Below are 16,570 nucleotides of genomic sequence, written 5' to 3' on the forward strand. Positions count from 1 at the left end.
CAGGCAGCTCCGCAGACGCTCAGGGCTTCCGGGAGGGCTGGGGCTGGGTCAGGGCCGGCCTTCTCACCCTCGCTTAGCGGGGCTTCCAGAACAGGCCCAAGCCCTGCCCTCTGGCTCGCAACTCATACTTACCTGGCAGGGGAGCATCTGTGATCAGCAAGGCAGAGCTCCCAGGGTGAGGCTCATCCATTGCACATCGGATTTGCTGACCCCTGCGATGTCCCCAAATGCGGGATTCTCGACTGTATTATTTCTGGTAGTGGGGGACTGCGTTCGCGCTTTCCCCTGATTTATTGGTGAAAGAAAGAAAGAGTTTAGTGTGCGAGTCAGGTTGTTTGCACACAGGGCCCAAGCTCGTGCAGCAGAGTTTATTTTGCTGCAGTCAAGAGGGCCAGCCCTGGGCCGTTCAGGGGTCCACAGGCCTGATGGATTGGTGAAATAAAAAAATGTGAAAGTCATGTGTGTCATGTGTAGGTTGGGCCCCTGAATGTTGCTGCGGTCAAGAGGGCCAGCATTCACTGGAGGGGTGAAGTGCACAGGTGCCTAACCCCAGACTTGTGCGCCCCATGATATCAGGTGCCCCGGTAGTTCTTGAAGCCAGCCTGCCCTGCCCGGGCTCTGCTTTCGCGCCCAGGCCCTCCAACCTAAGGAAGGCCCAGCCAGCTCCTGGGGTTTTGGGGGCAGGGGTGAAACTGGCTCCCGGCCGCCGCTGCCGCCCGCCCCGTCCGAGCACCGATCGGGCACGATCGGGCCTTGCCGTGTCCTGGCGGGGGGCACCCCACCCGAGACGCTCTTGTTAAGCGGGGTGACCTGTCGGCTCAGGAGGGCCATGGACCCGCCTGGGGCCGACGGGCCAGTGGGCCCACTGCGCCAGGCCTGCTCGCTTTCCGACTGGGCCTGCTGGCTGGCAGCCAGGTCCGAATTTATGCAAATCTCAGGCCGAGCAGGGCCTGGTGGGAGACATGAACTGTGCCACAATGTGCCTCTTCTGCTGGGCTCTGCCTGCCGGAGCTTCCCCCTGCACGTGGGACAGGCAGCTCCGCAGACGCTCAGGGCTTCCGGGAGGGCTGGGGCTGGGTCAGGGCCGGCCTTCTCACCCTCGCTTAGCGGGGCTTCCAGAACAGGCCCAAGCCCTGCCCTCTGGCTCGCAACTCATACTTACCTGGCAGGGGAGCATCTGTGATCAGCAAGGCAGAGCTCTCAGGGTGAGGCTCATCCATTGCACATCGGATTTGCTGACCCCTGCGATGTCCCCAAATGCGGGATTCTCGACTGCATTATTTCTGGTAGTGGGGGACTGCGTTCGCGCTTTCCCCTGATTTATTGGTGAAAGAAAGAAAGAGTTTAGTGTGCGAGTCAGGTTGTTTGCACACAGGGCCCAAGCTCGTGCAGCAGAGTTTATTTTGCTGCAGTCAAGAGGGCCAGCCCTGGGCCGTTCAGGGGTCCACAGGCCTGATGGATTGGTGAAATAAAAAAATGTGAAAGTCATGTGTGTCATGTGTAGGTTGGGCCCCTGAATGTTGCTGCGGTCAAGAGGGCCAGCATTCACTGGAGGGGTGAAGTGCACAGGTGCCTAACCCCAGACTTGTGCGCCCCATGATATCAGGTGCCCCGGTAGTTCTTGAAGCCAGCCTGCCCTGCCCGGGCTCTGCTTTCGCGCCCAGGCCCTCCAACCTAAGGAAGGCCCAGCCAGCTCCTGGGGTTTTGGGGGCAGGGGTGAAACTGGCTCCCGGCCGCCGCTGCCGCCCGCCCCGTCCGAGCACCGATCGGGCACGATCGGGCCTTGCCGTGTCCTGGCGGGGGGCACCCCACCCGAGACGCTCTTGTTAAGCGGGGTGACCTGTCGGCTCAGGAGGGCCATGGACCCGCCTGGGGCCGACGGGCCAGTGGGCCCACTGCGCCAGGCCTGCTCGCTTTCCGACTGGGCCTGCTGGCTGGCAGCCAGGTCCGAATTTATGCAAATCTCAGGCCGAGCAGGGCCTGGTGGGAGACATGAACTGTGCCACAATGTGCCTCTTCTGCTGGGCTCTGCCTGCCGGAGCTTCCCCCTGCACGTGGGACAGGCAGCTCCGCAGACGCTCAGGGCTTCCGGGAGGGCTGGGGCTGGGTCAGGGCCGGCCTTCTCACCCTCGCTTAGCGGGGCTTCCAGAACAGGCCCAAGCCCTGCCCTCTGGCTCGCAACTCATACTTACCTGGCAGGGGAGCATCTGTGATCAGCAAGGCAGAGCTCCCAGGGTGAGGCTCATCCATTGCACATCGGATTTGCTGACCCCTGCGATGTCCCCAAATGCGGGATTCTCGACTGTATTATTTCTGGTAGTGGGGGACTGCGTTCGCGCTTTCCCCTGATTTATTGGTGAAAGAAAGAAAGAGTTTAGTGTGCGAGTCAGGTTGTTTGCACACAGGGCCCAAGCTCGTGTAGCAGAGTTTATTTTGCTGCAGTCAAGAGGGCCAGCCCTGGGCCGTTCAGGGGTCCACAGGCCTGATGGATTGGTGAAATAAAAAAATGTGAAAGTCATGTGTGTCATGTGTAGGTTGGGCCCCTGAATGTTGCTGCGGTCAAGAGGGCCAGCATTCACTGGAGGGGTGAAGTGCACAGGTGCCTAACCCCAGACTTGTGCGCCCCATGATATCAGGTGCCCCGGTAGTTCTTGAAGCCAGCCTGCCCTGCCCGGGCTCTGCTTTCGCGCCCAGGCCCTCCAACCTAAGGAAGGCCCAGCCAGCTCCTGGGGTTTTGGGGGCAGGGGTGAAACTGGCTCCCGGCCGCCGCTGCCGCCCGCCCCGTCCGAGCACCGATCGGGCACGAACGGGCCTTGCCGTGTCCTGGCGGGGGGCACCCCACCCGAGACGCTCTTGTTAAGCGGGGTGACCTGTCGGCTCAGGAGGGCCATGGACCCGCCTGGGGCCGACGGGCCAGTGGGCCCACTGCGCCAGGCCTGCTCGCTTTCCGACTGGGCCTGCTGGCTGGCAGCCAGGTCCGAATTTATGCAAATCTCAGGCCGAGCAGGGCCTGGTGGGAGACATGAACTGTGCCACAATGTGCCTCTTCTGCTGGGCTCTGCCTGCCGGAGCTTCCCCCTGCACGTGGGACAGGCAGCTCCGCAGACGCTCAGGGCTTCCGGGAGGGCTGGGGCTGGGTCAGGGCCGGCCTTCTCACCCTCGCTTAGCGGGGCTTCCAGAACAGGCCCAAGCCCTGCCCTCTGGCTCGCAACTCATACTTACCTGGCAGGGGAGCATCTGTGATCAGCAAGGCAGAGCTCCCAGGGTGAGGCTCATCCATTGCACATCGGATTTGCTGACCCCTGCGATGTCCCCAAATGCGGGATTCTCGACTGCATTATTTCTGGTAGTGGGGGACTGCGTTCGCGCTTTCCCCTGATTTATTGGTGAAAGAAAGAAAGAGTTTAGTGTGCGAGTCAGGTTGTTTGCACACAGGGCCCAAGCTCGTGCAGCAGAGTTTATTTTGCTGCAGTCAAGAGGGCCAGCCCTGGGCCGTTCAGGGGTCCACAGGCCTGATGGATTGGTGAAATAAAAAAATGTGAAAGTCATGTGTGTCATGTGTAGGTTGGGCCCCTGAATGTTGCTGCGGTCAAGAGGGCCAGCATTCACTGGAGGGGTGAAGTGCACAGGTGCCTAACCCCAGACTTGTGCGCCCCATGATATCAGGTGCCCCGGTAGTTCTTGAAGCCAGCCTGCCCTGCCCGGGCTCTGCTTTCGCGCCCAGGCCCTCCAACCTAAGGAAGGCCCAGCCAGCTCCTGGGGTTTTGGGGGCAGGGGTGAAACTGGCTCCCGGCCGCCGCTGCCGCCCGCCCCGTCCGAGCACCGATCGGGCACGATCGGGCCTTGCCGTGTCCTGGCGGGGGGCACCCCACCCGAGACGCTCTTGTTAAGCGGGGTGACCTGTCGGCTCAGGAGGGCCATGGACCCGCCTGGGGCCGACGGGCCAGTGGGCCCACTGCGCCAGGCCTGCTCGCTTTCCGACTGGGCCTGCTGGCTGGCAGCCAGGTCCGAATTTATGCAAATCTCAGGCCGAGCAGGGCCTGGTGGGAGACATGAACTGTGCCACAATGTGCCTCTTCTGCTGGGCTCTGCCTGCCGGAGCTTCCCCCTGCACGTGGGACAGGCAGCTCCGCAGACGCTCAGGGCTTCCGGGAGGGCTGGGGCTGGGTCAGGGCCGGCCTTCTCACCCTCGCTTAGCGGGGCTTCCAGAACAGGCCCAAGCCCTGCCCTCTGGCTCGCAACTCATACTTACCTGGCAGGGGAGCATCTGTGATCAGCAAGGCAGAGCTCCCAGGGTGAGGCTCATCCATTGCACATCGGATTTGCTGACCCCTGCGATGTCCCCAAATGCGGGATTCTCGACTGTATTATTTCTGGTAGTGGGGGACTGCGTTCGCGCTTTCCCCTGATTTATTGGTGAAAGAAAGAAAGAGTTTAGTGTGCGAGTCAGGTTGTTTGCACACAGGGCCCAAGCTCGTGCAGCAGAGTTTATTTTGCTGCAGTCAAGAGGGCCAGCCCTGGGCCGTTCAGGGGTCCACAGGCCTGATGGATTGGTGAAATAAAAAAATGTGAAAGTCATGTGTGTCATGTGTAGGTTGGGCCCCTGAATGTTGCTGCGGTCAAGAGGGCCAGCATTCACTGGAGGGGTGAAGTGCACAGGTGCCTAACCCCAGACTTGTGCGCCCCATGATATCAGGTGCCCCGGTAGTTCTTGAAGCCAGCCTGCCCTGCCCGGGCTCTGCTTTCGCGCCCAGGCCCTCCAACCTAAGGAAGGCCCAGCCAGCTCCTGGGGTTTTGGGGGCAGGGGTGAAACTGGCTCCCGGCCGCCGCTGCCGCCCGCCCCGTCCGAGCACCGATCGGGCACGATCGGGCCTTGCCGTGTCCTGGCGGGGGGCACCCCACCCGAGACGCTCTTGTTAAGCGGGGGTGACCTGTCGGCTCAGGAGGGCCATGGACCCGCCTGGGGCCGACGGGCCAGTGGGCCCACTGCGCCAGGCCTGCTCGCTTTCCGACTGGGCCTGCTGGCTGGCAGCCAGGTCCGAATTTATGCAAATCTCAGGCCGAGCAGGGCCTGGTGGGAGACATGAACTGTGCCACAATGTGCCTCTTCTGCTGGGCTCTGCCTGCCGGAGCTTCCCCCTGCACGTGGGACAGGCAGCTCCGCAGACGCTCAGGGCTTCCGGGAGGGCTGGGGCTGGGTCAGGGCCGGCCTTCTCACCCTCGCTTAGCGGGGCTTCCAGAACAGGCCCAAGCCCTGCCCTCTGGCTCGCAACTCATACTTACCTGGCAGGGGAGCATCTGTGATCAGCAAGGCAGAGCTCCCAGGGTGAGACTCCTCCATTGCACATCGGATTTGCTGACCCCTGCGATGTCCCCAAATGCGGGATTCTCGACTGCATTATTTCTGGTAGTGGGGGACTGCGTTCGCGCTTTCCCCTGATTTATTGGTGAAAGAAAGAAAGAGTTTAGTGTGCGAGTCAGGTTGTTTGCACACAGGGCCCAAGCTCGTGCAGCAGAGTTTATTTTGCTGCAGTCAAGAGGGCCAGCCCTGGGCCGTTCAGGGGTCCACAGGCCTGATGGATTGGTGAAATAAAAAAATGTGAAAGTCATGTGTGTCATGTGTAGGTTGGGCCCCTGAATGTTGCTGCGGTCAAGAGGGCCAGCATTCACTGGAGGGGTGAAGTGCACAGGTGCCTAACCCCAGACTTGTGCGCCCCATGATATCAGGTGCCCCGGTAGTTCTTGAAGCCAGCCTGCCCTGCCCGGGCTCTGCTTTCGCGCCCAGGCCCTCCAACCTAAGGAAGGCCCAGCCAGCTCCTGGGGTTTTGGGGGCAGGGGTGAGACTGGCTCCCGGCCGCCGCTGCCGCCCGCCCCGTCCGAGCACCGGATCGGGCACGATCGGGCCTTGCCTTCACGGCCTTGCCGTGTCCTGGCGGGGGGCACCCCACCCGAGACGCTCTTGTTAAGCGGGGTGACCTGTCGGCTCAGGAGGGCCATGGACCCGCCTGGGGCCGACGGGCCAGTGGGCCCACTGCGCCAGGCCTGCTCGCTTTCCGACTGGGCCTGCTGGCTGGCAGCCAGGTCCGAATTTATGCAAATCTCAGGCCGAGCAGGGCCTGGTGGGAGACATGAACTGTGCCACAATGTGCCTCTTCTGCTGGGCTCTGCCTGCCGGAGCTTCCCCCTGCACGTGGGACAGGCAGCTCCGCAGACGCTCAGGGCTTCCGGGAGGGCTGGGGCTGGGTCAGGGCCGGCCTTCTCACCCTCGCTTAGCGGGGCTTCCAGAACAGGCCCAAGCCCTGCCCTCTGGCTCGCAACTCATACTTACCTGGCAGGGGAGCATCTGTGATCAGCAAGGCAGAGCTCCCAGGGTGAGGCTCATCCATTGCACATCGGATTTGCTGACCCCTGCGATGTCCCCAAATGCGGGATTCTCGACTGCATTATTTCTGGTAGTGGGGGACTGCGTTCGCGCTTTCCCCTGATTTATTGGTGAAAGAAAGAAAGAGTTTAGTGTGCGAGTCAGGTTGTTTGCACACAGGGCCCAAGCTCGTGCAGCAGAGTTTATTTTGCTGCAGTCAAGAGGGCCAGCCCTGGGCCGTTCAGGGGTCCACAGGCCTGATGGATTGGTGAAATAAAAAAATGTGAAAGTCATGTGTGTCATGTGTAGGTTGGGCCCCTGAATGTTGCTGCGGTCAAGAGGGCCAGCATTCACTGGAGGGGTGAAGTGCACAGGTGCCTAACCCCAGACTTGTGCACCCCATGATATCAGGTGCCCCGGTAGTTCTTGAAGCCAGCCTGCCCTGCCCGGGCTCTGCTTTCGCGCCCAGGCCCTCCAACCTAAGGAAGGCCCAGCCAGCTCCTGGGGTTTTGGGGGCAGGGGTGAAACTGGCTCCCGGCCGCCGCTGCCGCCCGCCCCGTCCGAGCACCGATCGGGCACGATCGGGCCTTGCCGTGTCCTGGCGGGGGGCACCCCACCCGAGACACTCTTGTTAAGCGGGGTGACCTGTCGGCTCAGGAGGGCCATGGACCCGCCTGGGGCCGACGGGCCAGTGGGCCCACTGCGCCAGGCCTGCTCGCTTTCCGACTGGGCCTGCTGGCTGGCAGCCAGGTCCGAATTTATGCAAATCTCAGGCCGAGCAGGGCCTGGTGGGAGACATGAACTGTGCCACAATGTGCCTCTTCTGCTGGGCTCTGCCTGCCGGAGCTTCCCCCTGCACGTGGGACAGGCAGCTCCGCAGACGCTCAGGGCTTCCGGGAGGGCTGGGGCTGGGTCAGGGCCGGCCTTCTCACCCTCGCTTAGCGGGGCTTCCAGAACAGGCCCAAGCCCTGCCCTCTGGCTCGCAACTCATACTTACCTGGCAGGGGAGCATCTGTGATCAGCAAGGCAGAGCTCCCAGGGTGAGGCTCATCCATTGCACATCGGATTTGCTGACCCCTGCGATGTCCCCAAATGCGGGATTCTCGACTGCATTATTTCTGGTAGTGGGGGACTGCGTTCGCGCTTTCCCCTGATTTATTGGTGAAAGAAAGAAAGAGTTTAGTGTGCGAGTCAGGTTGTTTGCACACAGGGCCCAAGCTCGTGCAGCAGAGTTTATTTTGCTGCAGTCAAGAGGGCCAGCCCTGGGCCGTTCAGGGGTCCACAGGCCTGATGGATTGGTGAAATAAAAAAATGTGAAAGTCATGTGTGTCATGTGTAGGTTGGGCCCCTGAATGTTGCTGCGGTCAAGAGGGCCAGCATTCACTGGAGGGGTGAAGTGCACAGGTGCCTAACCCCAGACTTGTGCACCCCATGATATCAGGTGCCCCGGTAGTTCTTGAAGCCAGCCTGCCCTGCCCGGGCTCTGCTTTCGCGCCCAGGCCCTCCAACCTAAGGAAGGCCCAGCCAGCTCCTGGGGTTTTGGGGGCAGGGGTGAAACTGGCTCCCGGCCGCCGCTGCCGCCCGCCCCGTCCGAGCACCGATCGGGCACGATCGGGCCTTGCCGTGTCCTGGCGGGGGGCACCCCACCCGAGACGCTCTTGTTAAGCGGGGTGACCTGTCGGCTCAGGAGGGCCATGGACCCGCCTGGGGCCGACGGGCCAGTGGGCCCACTGCGCCAGGCCTGCTCGCTTTCCGACTGGGCCTGCTGGCTGGCAGCCAGGTCCGAATTTATGCAAATCTCAGGCCGAGCAGGGCCTGGTGGGAGACATGAACTGTGCCACAATGTGCCTCTTCTGCTGGGCTCTGCCTGCCGGAGCTTCCCCCTGCACGTGGGACAGGCAGCTCCGCAGACGCTCAGGGCTTCCGGGAGGGCTGGGGCTGGGTCAGGGCCGGCCTTCTCACCCTCGCTTAGCGGGGCTTCCAGAACAGGCCCAAGCCCTGCCCTCTGGCTCGCAACTCATACTTACCTGGCAGGGGAGCATCTGTGATCAGCAAGGCAGAGCTCCCAGGGTGAGGCTCATCCATTGCACATCGGATTTGCTGACCCCTGCGATGTCCCCAAATGCGGGATTCTCGACTGTATTATTTCTGGTAGTGGGGGACTGCGTTCGCGCTTTCCCCTGATTTATTGGTGAAAGAAAGAAAGAGTTTAGTGTGCGAGTCAGGTTGTTTGCACACAGGGCCCAAGCTCGTGCAGCAGAGTTTATTTTGCTGCAGTCAAGAGGGCCAGCCCTGGGCCGTTCAGGGGTCCACAGGCCTGATGGATTGGTGAAATAAAAAAATGTGAAAGTCATGTGTGTCATGTGTAGGTTGGGCCCCTGAATGTTGCTGCGGTCAAGAGGGCCAGCATTCACTGGAGGGGTGAAGTGCACAGGTGCCTAACCCCAGACTTGTGCGCCCCATGATATCAGGTGCCCCGGTAGTTCTTGAAGCCAGCCTGCCCTGCCCGGGCTCTGCTTTCGCGCCCAGGCCCTCCAACCTAAGGAAGGCCCAGCCAGCTCCTGGGGTTTTGGGGGCAGGGGTGAAACTGGCTCCCGGCCGCCGCTGCCGCCCGCCCCGTCCGAGCACCGATCGGGCACGATCGGGCCTTGCCGTGTCCTGGCGGGGGGCACCCCACCCGAGACGCTCTTGTTAAGCGGGGTGACCTGTCGGCTCAGGAGGGCCATGGACCCGCCTGGGGCCGACGGGCCAGTGGGCCCACTGCGCCAGGCCTGCTCGCTTTCCGACTGGGCCTGCTGGCTGGCAGCCAGGTCCGAATTTATGCAAATCTCAGGCCGAGCAGGGCCTGGTGGGAGACATGAACTGTGCCACAATGTGCCTCTTCTGCTGGGCTCTGCCTGCCGGAGCTTCCCCCTGCACGTGGGACAGGCAGCTCCGCAGACGCTCAGGGCTTCCGGGAGGGCTGGGGCTGGGTCAGGGCCGGCCTTCTCACCCTCGCTTAGCGGGGCTTCCAGAACAGGCCCAAGCCCTGCCCTCTGGCTCGCAACTCATACTTACCTGGCAGGGGAGCATCTGTGATCAGCAAGGCAGAGCTCCCAGGGTGAGACTCCTCCATTGCACATCGGATTTGCTGACCCCTGCGATGTCCCCAAATGCGGGATTCTCGACTGCATTATTTCTGGTAGTGGGGGACTGCGTTCGCGCTTTCCCCTGATTTATTGGTGAAAGAAAGAAAGAGTTTAGTGTGCGAGTCAGGTTGTTTGCACACAGGGCCCAAGCTCGTGCAGCAGAGTTTATTTTGCTGCAGTCAAGAGGGCCAGCCCTGGGCCGTTCAGGGGTCCACAGGCCTGATGGATTGGTGAAATAAAAAAATGTGAAAGTCATGTGTGTCATGTGTAGGTTGGGCCCCTGAATGTTGCTGCGGTCAAGAGGGCCAGCATTCACTGGAGGGGTGAAGTGCACAGGTGCCTAACCCCAGACTTGTGCGCCCCATGATATCAGGTGCCCCGGTAGTTCTTGAAGCCAGCCTGCCCTGCCCGGGCTCTGCTTTCGCGCCCAGGCCCTCCAACCTAAGGAAGGCCCAGCCAGCTCCTGGGGTTTTGGGGGCAGGGGTGAGACTGGCTCCCGGCCGCCGCTGCCGCCCGCCCCGTCCGAGCACCGATCGGGCACGATCGGGCCTTGCCTTCACGGCCTTGCCGTGTCCTGGCGGGGGGCACCCCACCCGAGACGCTCTTGTTAAGCGGGGTGACCTGTCGGCTCAGGAGGGCCATGGACCCGCCTGGGGCCGACAGGCCAGTGGGCCCACTGCGCCAGGCCTGCTCGCTTTCCGACTGGGCCTGCTGGCTGGCAGCCAGGTCCGAATTTATGCAAATCTCAGGCCGAGCAGGGCCTGGTGGGAGACATGAACTGTGCCACAATGTGCCTCTTCTGCTGGGCTCTGCCTGCCGGAGCTTCCCCCTGCACGTGGGACAGGCAGCTCCGCAGACGCTCAGGGCTTCCGGGAGGGCTGGGGCTGGGTCAGGGCCGGCCTTCTCACCCTCGCTTAGCGGGGCTTCCAGAACAGGCCCAAGCCCTGCCCTCTGGCTCGCAACTCATACTTACCTGGCAGGGGAGCATCTGTGATCAGCAAGGCAGAGCTCCCAGGGTGAGGCTCATCCATTGCACATCGGATTTGCTGACCCCTGCGATGTCCCCAAATGCGGGATTCTCGACTGCATTATTTCTGGTAGTGGGGGACTGCGTTCGCGCTTTCCCCTGATTTATTGGTGAAAGAAAGAAAGAGTTTAGTGTGCGAGTCAGGTTGTTTGCACACAGGGCCCAAGCTCGTGCAGCAGAGTTTATTTTGCTGCAGTCAAGAGGGCCAGCCCTGGGCCGTTCAGGGGTCCACAGGCCTGATGGATTGGTGAAATAAAAAAATGTGAAAGTCATGTGTGTCATGTGTAGGTTGGGCCCCTGAATGTTGCTGCGGTCAAGAGGGCCAGCATTCACTGGAGGGGTGAAGTGCACAGGTGCCTAACCCCAGACTTGTGCGCCCCATGATATCAGGTGCCCCGGTAGTTCTTGAAGCCAGCCTGCCCTGCCCGGGCTCTGCTTTCGCGCCCAGGCCCTCCAACCTAAGGAAGGCCCAGCCAGCTCCTGGGGTTTTGGGGGCAGGGGTGAAACTGGCTCCCGGCCGCCGCTGCCGCCCGCCCCGTCCGAGCACCGATCGGGCACGATCGGGCCTTGCCGTGTCCTGGCGGGGGGCACCCCACCCGAGACGCTCTTGTTAAGCGGGGTGACCTGTCGGCTCAGGAGGGCCATGGACCCGCCTGGGGCCGACGGGCCAGTGGGCCCACTGCGCCAGGCCTGCTCGCTTTCCGACTGGGCCTGCTGGCTGGCAGCCAGGTCCGAATTTATGCAAATCTCAGGCCGAGCAGGGCCTGGTGGGAGACATGAACTGTGCCACAATGTGCCTCTTCTGCTGGGCTCTGCCTGCCGGAGCTTCCCCCTGCACGTGGGACAGGCAGCTCCGCAGACGCTCAGGGCTTCCGGGAGGGCTGGGGCTGGGTCAGGGCCGGCCTTCTCACCCTCGCTTAGCGGGGCTTCCAGAACAGGCCCAAGCCCTGCCCTCTGGCTCGCAACTCATACTTACCTGGCAGGGGAGCATCTGTGATCAGCAAGGCAGAGCTCCCAGGGTGAGGCTCATCCATTGCACATCGGATTTGCTGACCCCTGCGATGTCCCCAAATGCGGGATTCTCGACTGTATTATTTCTGGTAGTGGGGGACTGCGTTCGCGCTTTCCCCTGATTTATTGGTGAAAGAAAGAAAGAGTTTAGTGTGCGAGTCAGGTTGTTTGCACACAGGGCCCAAGCTCGTGCAGCAGAGTTTATTTTGCTGCAGTCAAGAGGGCCAGCCCTGGGCCGTTCAGGGGTCCACAGGCCTGATGGATTGGTGAAATAAAAAAATGTGAAAGTCATGTGTGTCATGTGTAGGTTGGGCCCCTGAATGTTGCTGCGGTCAAGAGGGCCAGCATTCACTGGAGGGGTGAAGTGCACAGGTGCCTAACCCCAGACTTGTGCGCCCCATGATATCAGGTGCCCCGGTAGTTCTTGAAGCCAGCCTGCCCTGCCCGGGCTCTGCTTTCGCGCCCAGGCCCTCCAACCTAAGGAAGGCCCAGCCAGCTCCTGGGGTTTTGGGGGCAGGGGTGAAACTGGCTCCCGGCCGCCGCTGCCGCCCGCCCCGTCCGAGCACCGATCGGGCACGATCGGGCCTTGCCGTGTCCTGGCGGGGGGCACCCCACCCGAGACGCTCTTGTTAAGCGGGGTGACCTGTCGGCTCAGGAGGGCCATGGACCCGCCTGGGGCCGACGGGCCAGTGGGCCCACTGCGCCAGGCCTGCTCGCTTTCCGACTGGGCCTGCTGGCTGGCAGCCAGGTCCGAATTTATGCAAATCTCAGGCCGAGCAGGGCCTGGTGGGAGACATGAACTGTGCCACAATGTGCCTCTTCTGCTGGGCTCTGCCTGCCGGAGCTTCCCCCTGCACGTGGGACAGGCAGCTCCGCAGACGCTCAGGGCTTCCGGGAGGGCTGGGGCTGGGTCAGGGCCGGCCTTCTCACCCTCGCTTAGCGGGGCTTCCAGAACAGGCCCAAGCCCTGCCCTCTGGCTCGCAACTCATACTTACCTGGCAGGGGAGCATCTGTGATCAGCAAGGCAGAGCTCCCAGGGTGAGACTCCTCCATTGCACATCGGATTTGCTGACCCCTGCGATGTCCCCAAATGCGGGATTCTCGACTGCATTATTTCTGGTAGTGGGGGACTGCGTTCGCGCTTTCCCCTGATTTATTGGTGAAAGAAAGAAAGAGTTTAGTGTGCGAGTCAGGTTGTTTGCACACAGGGCCCAAGCTCGTGCAGCAGAGTTTATTTTGCTGCAGTCAAGAGGGCCAGCCCTGGGCCGTTCAGGGGTCCACAGGCCTGATGGATTGGTGAAATAAAAAAATGTGAAAGTCATGTGTGTCATGTGTAGGTTGGGCCCCTGAATGTTGCTGCGGTCAAGAGGGCCAGCATTCACTGGAGGGGTGAAGTGCACAGGTGCCTAACCCCAGACTTGTGCGCCCCATGATATCAGGTGCCCCGGTAGTTCTTGAAGCCAGCCTGCCCTGCCCGGGCTCTGCTTTCGCGCCCAGGCCCTCCAACCTAAGGAAGGCCCAGCCAGCTCCTGGGGTTTTGGGGGCAGGGGTGAGACTGGCTCCCGGCCGCCGCTGCCGCCCGCCCCGTCCGAGCACCGATCGGGCACGATCGGGCCTTGCCTTCACGGCCTTGCCGTGTCCTGGCGGGGGGCACCCCACCCGAGACGCTCTTGTTAAGCGGGGTGACCTGTCGGCTCAGGAGGGCCATGGACCCGCCTGGGGCCGACAGGCCAGTGGGCCCACTGCGCCAGGCCTGCTCGCTTTCCGACTGGGCCTGCTGGCTGGCAGCCAGGTCCGAATTTATGCAAATCTCAGGCCGAGCAGGGCCTGGTGGGAGACATGAACTGTGCCACAATGTGCCTCTTCTGCTGGGCTCTGCCTGCCGGAGCTTCCCCCTGCACGTGGGACAGGCAGCTCCGCAGACGCTCAGGGCTTCCGGGAGGGCTGGGGCTGGGTCAGGGCCGGCCTTCTCACCCTCGCTTAGCGGGGCTTCCAGAACAGGCCCAAGCCCTGCCCTCTGGCTCGCAACTCATACTTACCTGGCAGGGGAGCATCTGTGATCAGCAAGGCAGAGCTCCCAGGGTGAGGCTCATCCATTGCACATCGGATTTGCTGACCCCTGCGATGTCCCCAAATGCGGGATTCTCGACTGCATTATTTCTGGTAGTGGGGGACTGCGTTCGCGCTTTCCCCTGATTTATTGGTGAAAGAAAGAAAGAGTTTAGTGTGCGAGTCAGGTTGTTTGCACACAGGGCCCAAGCTCGTGCAGCAGAGTTTATTTTGCTGCAGTCAAGAGGGCCAGCCCTGGGCCGTTCAGGGGTCCACAGGCCTGATGGATTGGTGAAATAAAAAAATGTGAAAGTCATGTGTGTCATGTGTAGGTTGGGCCCCTGAATGTTGCTGCGGTCAAGAGGGCCAGCATTCACTGGAGGGGTGAAGTGCACAGGTGCCTAACCCCAGACTTGTGCGCCCCATGATATCAGGTGCCCCGGTAGTTCTTGAAGCCAGCCTGCCCTGCCCGGGCTCTGCTTTCGCGCCCAGGCCCTCCAACCTAAGGAAGGCCCAGCCAGCTCCTGGGGTTTTGGGGGCAGGGGTGAAACTGGCTCCCGGCCGCCGCTGCCGCCCGCCCCGTCCGAGCACCGATCGGGCACGATCGGGCCTTGCCGTGTCCTGGCGGGGGGCACCCCACCCGAGACGCTCTTGTTAAGCGGGGTGACCTGTCGGCTCAGGAGGGCCATGGACCCGCCTGGGGCCGACGGGCCAGTGGGCCCACTGCGCCAGGCCTGCTCGCTTTCCGACTGGGCCTGCTGGCTGGCAGCCAGGTCCGAATTTATGCAAATCTCAGGCCGAGCAGGGCCTGGTGGGAGACATGAACTGTGCCACAATGTGCCTCTTCTGCTGGGCTCTGCCTGCCGGAGCTTCCCCCTGCACGTGGGACAGGCAGCTCCGCAGACGCTCAGGGCTTCCGGGAGGGCTGGGGCTGGGTCAGGGCCGGCCTTCTCACCCTCGCTTAGCGGGGCTTCCAGAACAGGCCCAAGCCCTGCCCTCTGGCTCGCAACTCATACTTACCTGGCAGGGGAGCATCTGTGATCAGCAAGGCAGAGCTCCCAGGGTGAGGCTCATCCATTGCACATCGGATTTGCTGACCCCTGCGATGTCCCCAAATGCGGGATTCTCGACTGTATTATTTCTGGTAGTGGGGGACTGCGTTCGCGCTTTCCCCTGATTTATTGGTGAAAGAAAGAAAGAGTTTAGTGTGCGAGTCAGGTTGTTTGCACACAGGGCCCAAGCTCGTGCAGCAGAGTTTATTTTGCTGCAGTCAAGAGGGCCAGCCCTGGGCCGTTCAGGGGTCCACAGGCCTGATGGATTGGTGAAATAAAAAAATGTGAAAGTCATGTGTGTCATGTGTAGGTTGGGCCCCTGAATGTTGCTGCGGTCAAGAGGGCCAGCATTCACTGGAGGGGTGAAGTGCACAGGTGCCTAACCCCAGACTTGTGCGCCCCATGATATCAGGTGCCCCGGTAGTTCTTGAAGCCAGCCTGCCCTGCCCGGGCTCTGCTTTCGCGCCCAGGCCCTCCAACCTAAGGAAGGCCCAGCCAGCTCCTGGGGTTTTGGGGGCAGGGGTGAAACTGGCTCCCGGCCGCCGCTGCCGCCCGCCCCGTCCGAGCACCGATCGGGCACGATCGGGCCTTGCCGTGTCCTGGCGGGGGGCACCCCACCCGAGACGCTCTTGTTAAGCGGGGTGACCTGTCGGCTCAGGAGGGCCATGGACCCGCCTGGGGCCGACGGGCCAGTGGGCCCACTGCGCCAGGCCTGCTCGCTTTCCGACTGGGCCTGCTGGCTGGCAGCCAGGTCCGAATTTATGCAAATCTCAGGCCGAGCAGGGCCTGGTGGGAGACATGAACTGTGCCACAATGTGCCTCTTCTGCTGGGCTCTGCCTGCCGGAGCTTCCCCCTGCACGTGGGACAGGCAGCTCCGCAGACGCTCAGGGCTTCCGGGAGGGCTGGGGCTGGGTCAGGGCCGGCCTTCTCACCCTCGCTTAGCGGGGCTTCCAGAACAGGCCCAAGCCCTGCCCTCTGGCTCGCAACTCATACTTACCTGGCAGGGGAGCATCTGTGATCAGCAAGGCAGAGCTCCCAGGGTGAGGCTCATCCATTGCACATCGGATTTGCTGACCCCTGCGATGTCCCCAAATGCGGGATTCTCGACTGTATTATTTCTGGTAGTGGGGGACTGCGTTCGCGCTTTCCCCTGATTTATTGGTGAAAGAAAGAAAGAGTTTAGTGTGCGAGTCAGGTTGTTTGCACACAGGGCCCAAGCTCGTGCAGCAGAGTTTATTTTGCTGCAGTCAAGAGGGCCAGCCCTGGGCCGTTCAGGGGTCCACAGGCCTGATGGATTGGTGAAATAAAAAAATGTGAAAGTCATGTGTGTCATGTGTAGGTTGGGCCCCTGAATGTTGCTGCGGTCAAGAGGGCCAGCATTCACTGGAGGGGTGAAGTGCACAGGTGCCTAACCCCAGACTTGTGCGCCCCATGATATCAGGTGCCCCGGTAGTTCTTGAAGCCAGCCTGCCCTGCCCGGGCTCTGCTTTCGCGCCCAGGCCCTCCAACCTAAGGAAGGCCCAGCCAGCTCCTGGGGTTTTGGGGGCAGGGGTGAAACTGGCTCCCGGCCGCCGCTGCCGCCCGCCCCGTCCGAGCACCGATCGGGCACGATCGGGCCTTGCCGTGTCCTGGCGGGGGGCACCCCACCCGAGACGCTCTTGTTAAGCGGGGTGACCTGTCGGCTCAGGAGGGCCATGGACCCGCCTGGGGCCGACGGGCCAGTGGGCCCACTGCGCCAGGCCTGCTCGCTTTCCGACTGGGCCTGCTGGCTGGCAGCCAGGTCCGAATTTATGCAAATCTCAGGCCGAGCAGGGCCTGGTGGGAGACATGAACTGTGCCACAATGTGCCTCTTCTGCTGGGCTCTGCCTGCCGGAGCTTCCCCCTGCACGTGGGACAGGCAGCTCCGCAGACGCTCAGGGCTTCCGGGAGGGCTGGGGCTG

General features: G+C 62.1%; 16 non-coding genes across 16 annotated transcripts; all 16 read left to right on the plus strand.

Moving 5' to 3' along the window:
- The first annotated feature begins 124 nt into the window (after positions 1-124).
- LOC138529423 (U1 spliceosomal RNA) lies at positions 125-288 on the plus strand. The gene has a single exon (XR_011284760.1). It is a non-coding gene; the product is annotated as a U1 spliceosomal RNA (small nuclear RNA).
- An 866-nt stretch (positions 289-1,154) lies between these two features.
- On the plus strand, positions 1,155-1,318 carry LOC138529450 (U1 spliceosomal RNA). The gene has a single exon (XR_011284788.1). It is a non-coding gene; the product is annotated as a U1 spliceosomal RNA (small nuclear RNA).
- Positions 1,319-2,184: 866 nt separating this feature from the next.
- LOC138529424 (U1 spliceosomal RNA) lies at positions 2,185-2,348 on the plus strand. The gene has a single exon (XR_011284761.1). It is a non-coding gene; the product is annotated as a U1 spliceosomal RNA (small nuclear RNA).
- Positions 2,349-3,214: 866 nt separating this feature from the next.
- LOC138529304 (U1 spliceosomal RNA) lies at positions 3,215-3,378 on the plus strand. Its single transcript, XR_011284642.1, has one exon. It is a non-coding gene; the product is annotated as a U1 spliceosomal RNA (small nuclear RNA).
- An 866-nt stretch (positions 3,379-4,244) lies between these two features.
- LOC138529425 (U1 spliceosomal RNA) lies at positions 4,245-4,408 on the plus strand. Its single transcript, XR_011284762.1, has one exon. It is a non-coding gene; the product is annotated as a U1 spliceosomal RNA (small nuclear RNA).
- An 867-nt stretch (positions 4,409-5,275) lies between these two features.
- Positions 5,276-5,439, plus strand: LOC138528891 (U1 spliceosomal RNA). Its single transcript, XR_011284290.1, has one exon. It is a non-coding gene; the product is annotated as a U1 spliceosomal RNA (small nuclear RNA).
- Positions 5,440-6,320: 881 nt separating this feature from the next.
- LOC138529305 (U1 spliceosomal RNA) lies at positions 6,321-6,484 on the plus strand. Its single transcript, XR_011284643.1, has one exon. It is a non-coding gene; the product is annotated as a U1 spliceosomal RNA (small nuclear RNA).
- An 866-nt stretch (positions 6,485-7,350) lies between these two features.
- LOC138529306 (U1 spliceosomal RNA) lies at positions 7,351-7,514 on the plus strand. The gene has a single exon (XR_011284644.1). It is a non-coding gene; the product is annotated as a U1 spliceosomal RNA (small nuclear RNA).
- An 866-nt stretch (positions 7,515-8,380) lies between these two features.
- On the plus strand, positions 8,381-8,544 carry LOC138529426 (U1 spliceosomal RNA). The gene has a single exon (XR_011284763.1). It is a non-coding gene; the product is annotated as a U1 spliceosomal RNA (small nuclear RNA).
- Positions 8,545-9,410: 866 nt separating this feature from the next.
- On the plus strand, positions 9,411-9,574 carry LOC138528892 (U1 spliceosomal RNA). The gene has a single exon (XR_011284291.1). It is a non-coding gene; the product is annotated as a U1 spliceosomal RNA (small nuclear RNA).
- Positions 9,575-10,454: 880 nt separating this feature from the next.
- Positions 10,455-10,618, plus strand: LOC138529307 (U1 spliceosomal RNA). Its single transcript, XR_011284645.1, has one exon. It is a non-coding gene; the product is annotated as a U1 spliceosomal RNA (small nuclear RNA).
- An 866-nt stretch (positions 10,619-11,484) lies between these two features.
- Positions 11,485-11,648, plus strand: LOC138529427 (U1 spliceosomal RNA). Its single transcript, XR_011284764.1, has one exon. It is a non-coding gene; the product is annotated as a U1 spliceosomal RNA (small nuclear RNA).
- Positions 11,649-12,514: 866 nt separating this feature from the next.
- On the plus strand, positions 12,515-12,678 carry LOC138528894 (U1 spliceosomal RNA). The gene has a single exon (XR_011284293.1). It is a non-coding gene; the product is annotated as a U1 spliceosomal RNA (small nuclear RNA).
- An 880-nt stretch (positions 12,679-13,558) lies between these two features.
- Positions 13,559-13,722, plus strand: LOC138529308 (U1 spliceosomal RNA). The gene has a single exon (XR_011284646.1). It is a non-coding gene; the product is annotated as a U1 spliceosomal RNA (small nuclear RNA).
- Positions 13,723-14,588: 866 nt separating this feature from the next.
- Positions 14,589-14,752, plus strand: LOC138529428 (U1 spliceosomal RNA). The gene has a single exon (XR_011284765.1). It is a non-coding gene; the product is annotated as a U1 spliceosomal RNA (small nuclear RNA).
- Positions 14,753-15,618: 866 nt separating this feature from the next.
- LOC138529429 (U1 spliceosomal RNA) lies at positions 15,619-15,782 on the plus strand. Its single transcript, XR_011284766.1, has one exon. It is a non-coding gene; the product is annotated as a U1 spliceosomal RNA (small nuclear RNA).
- The last annotated feature ends 788 nt before the right edge of the window (positions 15,783-16,570 follow it).

The sequence above is a fragment of the Ambystoma mexicanum genome, chromosome 7q (assembly GCF_040938575.1).
Source record: "Ambystoma mexicanum isolate Mex_15411 chromosome 7q, UKY_AmexF1_1, whole genome shotgun sequence".
NCBI lineage: Eukaryota > Metazoa > Chordata > Amphibia > Caudata > Ambystomatidae > Ambystoma > Ambystoma mexicanum.